Source organism: Microcebus murinus, chromosome 13, assembly GCF_040939455.1.
Source record: "Microcebus murinus isolate Inina chromosome 13, M.murinus_Inina_mat1.0, whole genome shotgun sequence".
NCBI lineage: Eukaryota > Metazoa > Chordata > Mammalia > Primates > Cheirogaleidae > Microcebus > Microcebus murinus.
The window spans coordinates 35,632,772-35,646,697 of record NC_134116.1 but is presented as its reverse complement, the minus strand read 5'-3'; the positions used below and the strand labels follow the sequence as shown (position 1 = coordinate 35,646,697).

The 13,926-nt window shown below is 36.6% G+C and overlaps 1 pseudogene; it reads left to right on the top strand.

The window, feature by feature from the left end:
- The first annotated feature begins 6,593 nt into the window (after positions 1-6,593).
- Positions 6,594-7,219, top strand: LOC105882964 (high mobility group protein B1 pseudogene; annotated as a pseudogene).
- Positions 7,220-13,926: the final 6,707 nt, after the last annotated feature.

Here is a 13,926-nt window from a genome sequence, read left to right as displayed (position 1 = left end):
GCAATACATGCTTATGGGTTTCTCTTATTCTGTTCAGGTTGCTATAACAAAATACCTTAGACTAGGTAATTTATAAACAACAGAAATTCATTTCTTACAGTTCTGGAGGCTGGAAAGTCCAAGATCAAGGTAACAGTCAATTTCATGCCTGGTGAGAGCCCCATTCCTATAGATGGCACCTTCTGTCTGCGTCCTCACATGGCAGAAGGGGAAAATGGCCTCCTCAAGCATCTTTTATAAGAGCACTAATCCCGTTCATGAGGGTGAAGTCCTTGTGACCTAGTCACCTCCTAAAAGCCCCACCTCTTATATCATCATTGTGGAGGTTAAATTTCAACATATGAATTTTTGGAGGGACACAGATATGCAAATTAAACAGGATTATATCGAATGCAGCAAAAGAACTTATCTCTACCCTCTGTTCTACTCCTAACAGGTAAGCTTTCTTTAGCTATCTCTTTTAGTTCAAGGTGATAATTACCTTCATAATTCTAAATGATGTGCTTGTGCCTCTATTTCTTGACTAATAAAATTTCTAACATATCTCTTGACTTCATAATTCTAAATATTAGGATTTATTTTATACTACTCCAATTTCCCTCAATTTGATGTTTTTATATGATTACTTTAGGTTTTTATTAATTACCTTTAGTAATATTCTTAACCTCTTCTTATTTTTTTAATCAACTTCTGACAACACTTCTGTACTCTGCCTTTGTGAGATGAAAAAGTGAGTGTTTCAGTCTTTCTCTCCACAGATTCTCTTTCTCCTAAAAATCCAATTCATAGCTACATTTTTACTTTGATCTTGTCAAGATTATTAAAATTTACTCTCCAGAAAGCCCAGCCAAGTCTTTCATGTTTTGACAATACAGTGATGATAAAAAGTAAAATCAATAACTAATATCTACTATCTATGCTGGCTTGACCACAACTATATTATTCAATGCTGAGCCAAGTTCAAGTTTGTTCAAACCAGTTTTACTCTAGAGGCCCAATGCCTTCACCTCTTGGTCATCCTGAAAAAAAATCATTTTTAGAGTTAAAGTCAACTCAATTCCCCTTTTAAATACTTCATCAATTATTAAGTTAATGTCATATTTAATTTGATTTTTATCTAGACAATGAATTTCATGACCAGGGCTTTTTACTTGTTTTCTTTGAGGTTTTTAATTGCCTGTGTTTTTAACTTGCATTGGTCATATTCATTATAACCTGTTTTTTTTTTCTTGTTCTTTTCTTATGCATGTAATATGTCTTGATTGCTCTAAAAATATGAGTCCTTCTGAATGTCTTTATTTTATTCAGGTTATATGTCCTTGCTGTTATTCTCTTTCCTGCTTCTGGTTTTCCTCATTTGCCCAGTTATGTATTAGGGCATGCATTGGGGGCTCTCATGGAAGAAGGGAGTACCTGGCATTTTACCCTTCCAGGGAATTACAGTTGGCACCTCTGAGTGTGGGATGCTTCTGATTCCTGCTCAATTCTGCAAATCAATACAGTTCTACCCTTCCTTGCTATGGGTGAAGGCGATAGTGATTACAATTTTTTTCTTTTTCTCCACCAAAATAAGCCTGTTCAGGTAGACCTAGGGCTAGGAAGTTTAGCTGTAGGGGAAATGGGCAGAAATCCTGTCTGCCTCCAGCTCTCCAAATTCCAAGATGTGGAGGACATTCAGTGCTTGGGGAAGTAACACAAAAAGTTTTTCCTGGAGGGAATGCCAACTGGCTGGGCTCAGTGCTAGGGTTAGGGTGGAGGGATGGGCACATAGACTGGTGCAATCGTCCATAAAATGTCTTTTATTGACTCCTCTGTTTCAACTCCACTTCTTTCTTACGCTTGGTCATCTGCTAAGTCTAAACTCAGAGTGTTTAGAGGGTCCTATTTAGACAAATATTTCTCACTCCCTGGTAGCTTATTTGGGGCTGAATGTATTCATTGTTTCATTTAAAGATTCACTTCTATTCTCTCTGGCTTTTAGATTTTTTAAAAAATGTTTGTACATTGATAACTTTTCCCAACCTTACTTTGCTCTTGCAGATATTTGAGGGTATATTCTTTTTGTACTACCTCATCTTGCCCCACTCTCATTAGTGTTTCAGAAAAGATGGGAGGCAAACAGGGATGTCAATCATTGTCTTCTGTTTTCTTAGAGACACCCCATAGTTTAGAAGCCCTAATGAAAGAATCTGTAGGGTCTAAGAGGAGGTTCAATACGAAGGCTAAGTAGAGGTTGCTACTTGAAAAGTCACATGGTACAAGGAGACACACACACACAATGGCAATGGGCTACTGATCATATTTCTCAGCCTCATGAAAAAATGTGGGCCAAGCTGATTTTTGATCAAGAAATATACTTGTATTTTTGGAATCCTTTATTCCTGTCCTTCGGACTATATCTGTTACAGCATTTGCTCTATTTCGAGCTTTTTTCTACACTTTAGATTGCTGGACTCCGTGTTTTGAAGAAGAATGTTTTCTTTCACACCTCTCTGTATGATGCCTCCACAAAAGAATTTAATCCGAATTTTTGTTTTATCACCATCATCATCATTGTTATTATTACTCGAAGGATTGGATTTTACTGATTTTTATTTCTAACCTCTTAAAATCCCTTTGGATTTTTAATCTGCAATTCCCAGTGTTTGCCAGTTTAGTACCATGTGCAAATCAGTTAATGCGCAGTTTAGCCTTTCTTTGAAATCAGTAATTAAGATGTAAAGTAAGACTGAGCCCAAGACTAATTCCCTGGGCTTCCCACTGGGACCTCTCCTGAGCTCCATAACTCTTTTATCACCACCTCTGGTTTATCCTCTTCCAGCCAAATCTCAAGCTATTTTGCTAGGTATATAATTAAGTTGATTTATGAGGGTCACAAGATTAATTTTATTGTATAAAATGTTGTCTGATACATATATTTATTTTACTTAGCCTTGCATTTACATACATTGAAACATTATAGCCAAAGAAGAGAAGAATATTTTCTGTCAGGCTAACCTTGACATTTTTTGTTAGATGATCACTTAGTCTAGAGACATACACAGACTGTCTGTTAATATTAATTCTATCATTTAACTGCAGCCAAAGTTCATCATCTAGAATCCAATTATATTTCAATGATATTTTTATTCTTTCCAATTTTTTGTTTTTAAAATATTTTTTCCAGTTTGCTAGTATTATATCTTTCCTCTTCTTTAGGATAAAAATAAAAATTTATTTCTACTTTAGTAAATTTAGTAAATTTACTTATTCCCTGATCAACCATAGAAGAATCTTTTGTTTTGGGTCTTAAGCATTTTCTATTAGCTGCCAATTATCTGTGTCTCAGACTGACATTCAAATAATTAAATATTCAGGTGCACTGATCTTGCCACCAAGGGTTTTATGAGCATTTGAGAAATTTGTTTAAGTTTAATTGGGAAATTAAGCCATGGGGCAATGTTATTGCAAAGCTATACTGCTGTGTTCTGAGTAACTAGACTAATCTAGGTCAGAAAAGCACAATAGGACACACAAACACTCAAAGAACACAAAATTGTGCTTTTAATGACTGCCAAATTCTGAGATACTTTAATCTTCCCATTCTGGAAGTCTTTCTTCCTCTGGTGTGCAGATGAGGCTCTGGTTTATAACCTAAATTTTGTTAATGATTTCTGGTCCCTGCCTCTTCCCTCTGGCTCTCCTTTCTCTCTTCAGAACTTACTCAAGTATTTTATTACGTGTGTGTTTGTAAAACAAATTGCTCTTTCCTCTGTAGTATCAGATAATATTCCTACCACTCTCAGTTAGACACGGCTTTCTCCCTTTCTGGGAAATGCAACCAGATGAGCAGTAAACATTTTTATTTCACTATAAATACATGAGAGTTTATGATGCATACAGAACTGTGGAATGATTGATTGTTTATTCCCAGCTGATCATTAGCTACCTCCTGGCAGAGAAGACTAAATGAATGGGACTTTCTCATTTTATATTTTCCTTAAGAACTTTTCTTAATTTTTTTCCTTAATGTATCAAGAGAAAAAGAAAAAGAAGAAAAGAAAAGGAAAAAAATAGAAAGGAAAGGAGAGAGGAAGGGAGGAAGAGAGAAAAAACATGAGAGCATATGAACTTGTTCCTGATTTTGAACTGAAACTTTCCCAGCTATTTTCTATTATCATCGTAGTCAGTAGGCTTTTTTTTTTTTTCTTTCTTTCTTTTCTTTTTTTAACCAAAACCTCCTGGATCCTCCTTGGGCGAAAAATTTTGAAGCTACTGTGCGGTGAAATCTCTCCTTTTTGCCTTCTTAGTAAGGAGAGGGATTAATTGAAGACATGTAGATTGCCTTAAGAGAAAGTTTTGTGTTTTTCAGACTACTGAAATTTTGACCCTTATAAGATGAACACAGAGATACTAAGTTCATTTCTTAATAGAAGTCTTAATTAGTAGTTTGAGTAAAATTAAAGAGAACATTGTCACTGTTGTTTCAAGTTTAGCAATTTGTTGTAAATTGGGTAGTTATCTCTCTCCATCAGATTTAATGAGTGTCTGTGTGATTTTTGGCTTGTTATTATCATATTCTTGTCTTTGATTTGCTTTGTCTTGATTGTATGTTATTTTCTTCTTCTCCCTGCTATTTTACATCAATGGTGATTTACAGCGAAGCTCTGTTATACCTAAAATATAATAGGTAAGAATAATTAGGTTACTTTTTTGTTTTTCCATGCATATGATGTGACACATACATCAAATACATAATCTTAAATATTATTTGAATCATACCTAGCTCATTTTTATTCTGTGTACATTCTCTTCTTGGTTAAAAAATCATTTGCAATTGCTTATTTTTTCAGATACTATGATAGACTAGATTAGTAACATAGGGATAGCAGCATTCTTAATCGTGAGGGAGAATTCATTTACCTGATAAATAGTCACATTTTCTACCTATAGTTGTATCCAATGGTTTTGGAAGCAGAGCTATGACTGTAAAAACTTTTAGCCCATGACATGGAATTAAACTGTAAACCCATAGGCATTTTCATTGGATATGCCCTTAAGATTACATACCTGTGAAACTATATGGAAACTTAGAAATCAGCTACTCTATCCTTCCAATCAAGAATAAGATAACTGAAGTTCAGAGAAGTAAATATCTCAGCCAAAGTATTACAGTATGCTAATAGCAGCTACAGGACTAGAATAAAGCCATTCTATTTTCCCTCCATGAGATCATGGCTTCCTACAAATTATAGACAAACTGAAGGAAATACACATTTGTTATTTAAGAGGGAATAGCTAGTAGCTGTAGCCACACCCAGTGTAAACCTCAGGAAATATACACAAATGAAAAAATAAACTTGTGAATTAGAGAAGTAATGGGTAAGTTGACAATTATTGAAAGCCTTTGGCTCTGGCTCAGAGAGAAATGATCAGACTACAAGCCACAAAAGTAAATGGCCTGAGTTAACTGGATTGATATTAAAATCAGTTATAAAAGAATCCACCATTCAAATATGACAACAACTTAATAAAACTGTTTTCAAATGTGTTTATCCTTTGCAGTGTATAACATTTTTTCCTAAAATTATTAAAATCTGAGAATTATGTCTTAATTCATATCTTGTCCTTCCATTAAAGAGGATATTTAATTAAGTATGGAAGAGGTCAAATATCGTGGACACCATTAGATGGCAGCATTACACAAAACTATCGTGTCCCTCCTGTAAAAAAATCATGTTTTAAATTGCCAAAAAAGTTAGTTTACAATATAGTTTACATACACTACAGATTGCATGGATAATTAGTTGTAAAATTTAAATAATGAAATGAAAATTGGATATTCTGATATAAGAGAATGAGACAGAACTTAAGAGAGAATGAAAATAGAAAGGATGGGAAAGAGTCGTAAGACCATGAAAGCCAATGACAGGTTAAAAGATGTACCTAAGGAAGACCAACAGGACTGCTGTCTACTATGCTGGCTCTCTTACTGTGGGATGGCATACATAGCCCTGAAAAGTCTGATAAATTTCTTTTTATCAATATTACTTTATTAAAAAAATACTAAAAGTCATCACTCTGTGATATTCACTCTAACTTCACAATAAAAAGAAATGCATATTTCTTCTATCATTTGATGAGTAGAGATTGGTAAGTTTGAGTTTCTAAGAGCTGGGTATTTACCTAGGTATAATTTTGTACTACACTGATTTATAGTGATTTAGCATGAAAAAAATACTTTTTTTACTCTCTCCCCTCCCCCATGCCCCAAAAAATAACCTTTTAAAGGAAAGATTTTAGTTGAGTACATCTGTTTTAATACTAGTAATCCAATTCCTTTTTGGAGACAGGTATTATCCTACACAAAATTTGAGTATAATATATGGAATGTCATTTGCTCTGAAGGTTTGACTTGCTTAGTAGACTTCCTGTATGATGAGTGTTGAAAGAAAGAAGAAGGTTACAGAGCAGAGAGAGTGAGGAGGCTGCATCTGGCTCCCGCCCTCACAGCCATTGCAGTACAGCGAGCTCCATAGAGACAGCACTGGGACAAGCGAGAGCCAGACGGGCACTGGGCCACTCTGTGCCTCGCTGAGTAGAAATAACTAAACATGGGCAAAGGAGATCCTAAGAAGCTGAAAGGCAAAATGTCATCATCTTCATTCTTCGTGCAAACTTGCCTGCAGGAGCACAAGAAGAAGCACCCAGATGCTTCAGTCAACTTCTCAGGGTTTTCTAAGTGCTCAGAGAGGCGGAAGACCATGTCTGCTAAAGAGAAAGGAAAGTTTGAAGATATGACAAAGGTGGAAAAGGCCCATTATGAAAGAGAATTGAAAACTTATATCCCTCCTGAAGGGGAAACAAAAAAGAAGTTCAAGGATCCCAATGCACCCAAGAGGCCTCCTTCAGCCTTTTTCTTGTTCTGTTGTGAATAGCATCCTAAAATCAAAGGAGAACATCCTGGCCTCTCCATTGGCGATGCTGCAAAGAAACTGGGAGAGATGTGGAGTGACACTGCTAAGGTGACAAGCAGCTTTATGAAAAGGTGGCTGCAAAGCTGAAGGAAAAGTACAAAAAGGATGTTGCTGCATACTGAGCTACAGGAAAACCTGATGCAGCAAAAAACGGAGTTATCAAGGCTGAATAAAAAAGCAAGATAAAGAAGGAAGAGGAGGAAGATGAGGAAGATGAGGAAGATGAAGAGGAGGAAGATGATGTAGAAGATGGTGATGAATAGTTTGGTTCTAGTGAAGTTTTTTCTTTTCTATAAAGCATTTAACCTCCCTGTACACAACTCACTCCTTTTAAAGAAAAAAATTGAAGTGTAAAAAATAAAAATCAAAAAGAAAGAAAAAGATTGAGAGAATAACTCCAAACTTTTTACATCCCAAAATTATGCATAAGGTACAAACACTTAACAATAGATTGGGTGCCTAGGTAGCATTCTTTTCTGATGAAGAAATACTATATTTCTAGGTAGGAAGGAAGAAGGATACCAGACTGAGAGGCCAATGGCAGACATAAGTTTAGAAGGGCAAAACATGACTATTACGTTTTAACAGTTTTCACTCTTTCATTCCTTCCTTTGCATGACCAGCTTCTGGCACAATGAGAGAAAAGAAGCCTATTGGGACCAGCTTGATTCTGGGACATGTTTTAACTAGGCGAGATCCACCTTAAGGCCAGGGACTTCATGGAGCCCCAGTTATATCCTCTTACAAACATAGTCTGTCCGGTATCTGGATCTGCAACAGTATGGACTTCACTGACAGATTATTCTTTCTCTAATTCATTCCCAACAGGAGTGTTCTAGTCTAGTTCATTGAGTACCTCAGTCCCTACCCATAGACTTTGTTATATTGAGGGTGTTAGTTCTTGTTTGTGTACATGGAGATTTGTGAAGCTACATTGTTTCCCCTCCTTCCAGAAGAAAAGCACTAAGAGGAGCTGCCTTAGGTTCTGGGTGCCTGATGCTTTCATGCTCCGGGGCATATTGTTATCACCAGCTGCGGTCAGGGGAAAAGAAAAAAATCTTCCTCCCTGTGATGCAATACAGTACAATTAGGCACATAATGTGGATTTTATGCTTTTCTCCGAAACATCTGGCACGTACTACTTGTAAAACCAAAGCTCAGAGAGCCAGACCTCCTGTAGCATTTTAATATCAATGTGCCTTTTCACATATTCGTTATCTAATGTTTGTGCCAGTTTTTGAAAACACCACATCCTAAATATCACCTCTCGAATGAGTGTCAATTTAAATGCCTGCCAGGGGGTTATGTGTTTGTGGGGGGAACTAATATCAGCCCTAATCTAAATACCAAATGAATTTTAGATTGTCATTCTAACCCAGCATTAGCATTGGCCCTTGGGAAAATCATTGTTTACGTATTCTTTTCAGATACTGAGAATTAAGAGTCAATCTATTTAAACCTTGTTGCTAACATTACATCTGTATTTCTGACAGATTAGGTAAATGTGCACAGAGTTATTACATCTGTTCGTAGAGAAAAAGTTAGCAATAAAAAGTTTTAAACACATTACCTTCAAGTTCCCAGGATAAAAAGGACCATGTCACTTGGGAGAAAAGATTAAATGTTATCCTGAGATCCTTATGAACAAAAACCTCTCTCACTCGACATCCATGATCTCCTCAAGGCCGGGAAACAGAGGTTAAAGTAATATTTCTAGCAAAATATACTGCTCTTACTTGTCAAGCCATCTTCATAAGATTCTATTTTCCCATAAAATGCACATTGGAACAAACAAAAGATAAAAAAAAAACAAAGGAAACATAAGTGACACAAAAGTAAAACTATAAATAAAATGAGAGGAAAAATGTATGTGATTCATATATTCATATGTGCAGAGCTTTTAATAATATAGTAAAATGTTGATAGAACACACGTTTAGATGTAAAATGGCTTGTATTAGTTTATAAGGACTGTTAGTCATGATTCCCTTAATTATGTTGAAATTTTAAAAAGTAAATTTTGGAATTATTTGAATTAACTACAAGGTGAGTGGACTCTTACATACTACAAAATGAAAACAAAAATTGTTATAGGTTACATGGACAATTGTCCACACTCCCAGATAGTTGCTTTAAGATTTGTTGATAGGTTTAATGAGGAGATTACATGGAAACTTATTTCCCACACGAATGTTAATTCTGAACAGTAGATTCAGTGCCCTTGTGCCATTTTGGTAGAAGTATTGCAGAGACCTTAAGATGTTATTCTTGAACTCTTAGGGCCTAGTTTCCTCATTTATAAATGTTGGTTACACTAAGATGGTTCCTAAGCTAGTTTCTAAATCTAAAATATTAAGTCCACGGATATTAATATCTACAAGTGTGTGGTGAATGCCTGGCTGTATAAAAATGTTATTAAGTCTGTTATTTGTACATTTTGGTGTTTTCACACCATAATGGTTCTTAAGGTTAACATTAAAAAGCAATGGCCACCACACCATAATATCAAACATGTTAGAAACAGATGGCAGTGCTGGGTATCTCTAAGTAAAAGGACAGATGGAGCAGGACGTAGAGTCTAGCCTTAGAAGCTTCGAAGGGGTTGAATGACAGGACTTATTTTTTCCTCTAATTTGAGAAGTAATTTGGTGTGAAAACAAGGAGTACTATGTGCCTATAGCAGGCGAATAGTTGAGTTCCAGCAATATGGGAAACTGACCTAATGTGAGCCACATTCCCACTAAAACTCATGAAATGTTGTGTAAAATATAACAATATTGTTTTAGTAAAAATACAAAGATGAGTTAGAGGGGAAATGCCTAGTTGCGCAGTCAAGAAGGTTAGCTATAGGCAGAGGGCAAGCATATGAATTAGGTCTCTGGTCCTGGGGATATTGACAGTCAAATGTAGGTCCAAGAGGGAAAGACAGAGTGAGCATCAGGCTTCCATGAGACGTAGAGTATAATAACGTCAGGAGCCTGGAAGGGTTGCCTCTTTCAACAGTCCTGGGAAAAGTTAAGAAAGCATGTCTCTACATGGATAAATAACCCTCCCAGGAGAAATAAACACCTCGAGTGTGGAGTTCAGATTTTTGCATCCATGTTGTATATGATTCCTGAGCAGAGAAGCTAATGGAATATCTGGTCCTAAACCAGCAAAGTCTCTAGGGCATTCTGTGAAAGTAAATATAGGCACTCTTCCATAATGTACAGTACACAAGACTCCCTCATGGGGAAACCACCTTATAAAACAATAACAATAACAAATACCAACTTAAGATGAGCTCACACTAAAAATTATAAAATACATAAGGAAATAACAACCATAAGGGAAAGTCAGCAGACTCACAAAGAAGAGCTATCTCAATAACAAGTCAATCAAAAGGTTGGTAGAAAATATGTGTCTATGAGATTTAAATCAAGATGGTGGGAATTATGATTATTTTCTAGATTATTATTTTTAATTTATACTTTTTCTAGTTTATAAAATGTTTCACCAGTACCTGGTATTTATTTTATAACAAGAAAAATGTTGTGAAGGTTTCTGTTTTGCAGCATTCAACGTCCTGATTTTGGGGGGAAGTTTCAAGTTGCTCTCAAGTCAGGAGTAACACAAACATACACATTTCCCATTAAATTCTAGATTTATTTTAAATGTTGTGGGCAACCCTAATATATTAGTTTATAATGAAATTTTATTTTTATCTTTAAATAAACCTCTCATGGCTTGTGTTTTTAACTGGAATTCTGGAAATGCTTCAGTAATCATGGAAATAATTATTTTCCTAACTCAATGTTACATTCCAAAGAATTCTATACCCTACTCTCTGACAGAAATATAAAGTGTGTGGTAGTCTCAGTTATAAGATTGTATTTTTATTAGTACATTGTCTTAATTTGATGATTAAACTATATTATAATTCATTAATACCAGAGTTTGTAAATAAGGTAAGTAAATTCTATTTGGAAGGAAAGAGTTTTGAGCTAGAAACAATCGTCTATCTTCCCTGTATGTCCGCAGGACTACAAATAACCTTTCTTTTTTCTTCTTTTTATTTTTAACCTTTCTTTTTGGAGCCCAGAGGAGGGGGCACAGGAGCTCTCAGGGAAAGGAGGGGGCAGGGCTAACAAGGGGCTGCCTTCAAAGATGGTTGAAACCCAGGGGGATTTTCATCACAGATTTTTGGCATTGGAAGGTCTTTGAAGATTTTTGGATTTTTGCTTAACAGGTGGTCTCTGAGCCTGCTGCTCTCACTGCTGATCTGAAGCCACACAGCCCAGCACGACGCCTACCTGCTTGGTTTTCTGGAGGTAAGGCCCCAGGAATCTCTCCTTTTTTTTTTTCATCCAGTGATTACTTTTCTTACAGGAGGGTTACAATTTCCCTCCCCCTCCTCCCCACCCACTACCACCTGGCACCCCAGGCTTTGAGCATAATTATCCGCTCCTCAATGATATCCGACAGGGAAAACCAGAAAGGAAAAGTAGTAGGATAGAAAGTATCCACTAGATGGCAGAATTGATTAAGCAGTATATTGTGTTAAGGCTGTGAACTCCAGGTACAAAAACTATCGGAAGAGATTGCTCTAAAATCTGGAGACTCCACAGATCCCCCCAATACTGTGCCTCACCTGCCCACAGGTGCTCTGAGCTAGTCCTGGCACACAGTTTTTACATTCTACAAGGAAGTGGCACTTTAGGGGGTGACCTCATAGTGTCTGCCAGTTAGCTCCTAAAATATTTTGTGATGCTGTCCACCAGAGGTAAGAGATGCCTCTTAAGGTTCTAGTTCAGGAAGTGGTGGCCTCCCAGATACAGTATGTCCACCCACCCAGAAAGCTGAACACCTGTTGCTTAATGTCCGGAGCAAAATACTGGCATCATCCCTTATTTTGAGGGAATATATTACCTGCAAACTCCTAAATGCTCTGTTATGGCAAATTGGCTCAATCCAAGAGACAGAAAGTGGGCAGATTATTTTTCAAGTTTTGGCTCAAGTTTACACTGGCAAGTTATTTATTGCACTGTCAGCAGTCATTAGCTTTAAAAAGTACTTCAAGATTGAAATAAACATTATGAAGAAGATATAAAGAACTCAGTATTCAAAATGCACCCTAAATTTTGTTCAGCTCTAATTTGGGGTCATCTAACATCATCCCACTTGTATTGATTCATTTCACGCAGCCAATTTTATCTGTCAGCAATTTGGCACTATTTAGAAGGCACTCGAAGTACTTCTGAGCCTGAAGTAGAGACCAGTGCCCATTTATATACTCTCTAGGTTTACAGGTAGGAGAGCCTTTGTGACAACAGCCCTGGGATTCCAAGTGACATTGAAAGCCTTATAAAAAGTGACTGAATGTTTACTATGTCAGGAATGCACCTACACTTCCTCGTTTCATCTTTTCATCAAACCTAGGACTCAGGTGTTCTCAGAAACTCCATTTTTCAGTAAAGGAAATATAGAGGAGTTAAGAAACTGACAAAGATCCAACAGCAAGTAATGATAAAGTAGAATTGAATGACAGAATAATTCAGAAAAATTTCAATATTCCCCTGGAAGTTTGTTTATCGAACAAAATATTTTATTCTTTTTGTTGAGTTCCAACATCACAAACATTATACCTCTATTTAAAGGTTGCATATAAAGTCAATTTTATATTTTCCATAATTTATAAATAAATAGGTACTGAATCTATGTATGATCTGAGTAAGGGCTAGTATACACCATGGACTCTTTTTTTTTTATTTTTTTATTTGAGTCAGAGTCTCACTTTGTTGCCCAGGCTAGAGTGAGTGCCGTGGCGTCAGCCTAGCTCACAGCAACCTCAAACTCCTGGGCTCAAGCGATCCTACTGCCTCAGCCTCCCGAGTAGCTGGGACTACAGGCATGCGCCACCATGCCTGGCTAATTTTTTCTATATATATCAGTTGGCCAATTAATTTCTTTCTTTTTATGGTAGAGACGGGGTCTCGCTCTTGCTCAGGCTGGTTTTGAACTCCTGAGCTGGAGCAATCCACCCGCCTTGGCCTCCCAGAGTGCTAGGATTACAGGCATGAGCCACTGTGCCCGGTCCACCATGGACTCTTAATTAATTTAATTAGTTATGACCTAGAGCTTAGGGTTTATCTTTTCCAGACAAATGTGGGATGATGGATTAGATTGTTGTGAATATAGAACTAAAGAAGGAAAATAAAATTCTGATATGAATGATTATGTGAATCTAGTTTAATGATAGTCAATTGTTAATTTTTTCAATTATATAAATCACTGTTATTATAATTTCTGTCCATGTTTTTGGAATATGTTATTGAGTGATAATTTTGTCTTGGATCTTACATTTCTCCTCTAACAACAGGCCAATAGCTGAAGAGGAATCAATAATTATTGTTCTTATTCCCTCTTTTTGTAACCTTTGTATTTTAGAATAATTTCAGATTTAGAAAATAGTTGCAAAGATGGTACGAGAGTTCTTATCAACCCTACCTCCAGCTTCCTCTCATGTCAACATGTTACTTAACATGGCATATTTGCCAAAACTAAGAAATTAACTTTGGTAAACTGCTATTAATTAAACCACAAACTCTCTGCAGATTTCACCAGTCTTTATACTAATGTCCTTTCTCAGTTCCAGGATCCAAAGCAGGACACGATGGTACATATCTTGCCCTTCTCTTTTTATCTAATTAGTGTTCCATCTCTTGCTGCCTATGTTCTTTGATGTGAACCACCTTACAGCCCAGAGATCTAATGCAAATCTCCTGGGTGTTGAGCTAGTGGGAACCCTGCTTGTGCAGACCTAGGTTAGGGGTACTGGCACTTGTTCCCAACTTTTCTGCTTTTCCACCTCACTGAGCTACTCCAAAAAGACATCTTTCATTCCATCTGTTAAAAAAACAAAACAAAATTCCAAGCAGTACTTTGGCATCATGTATTGGGCAGGTGGGAGGGGGGAGGAGGGGACGGGTATA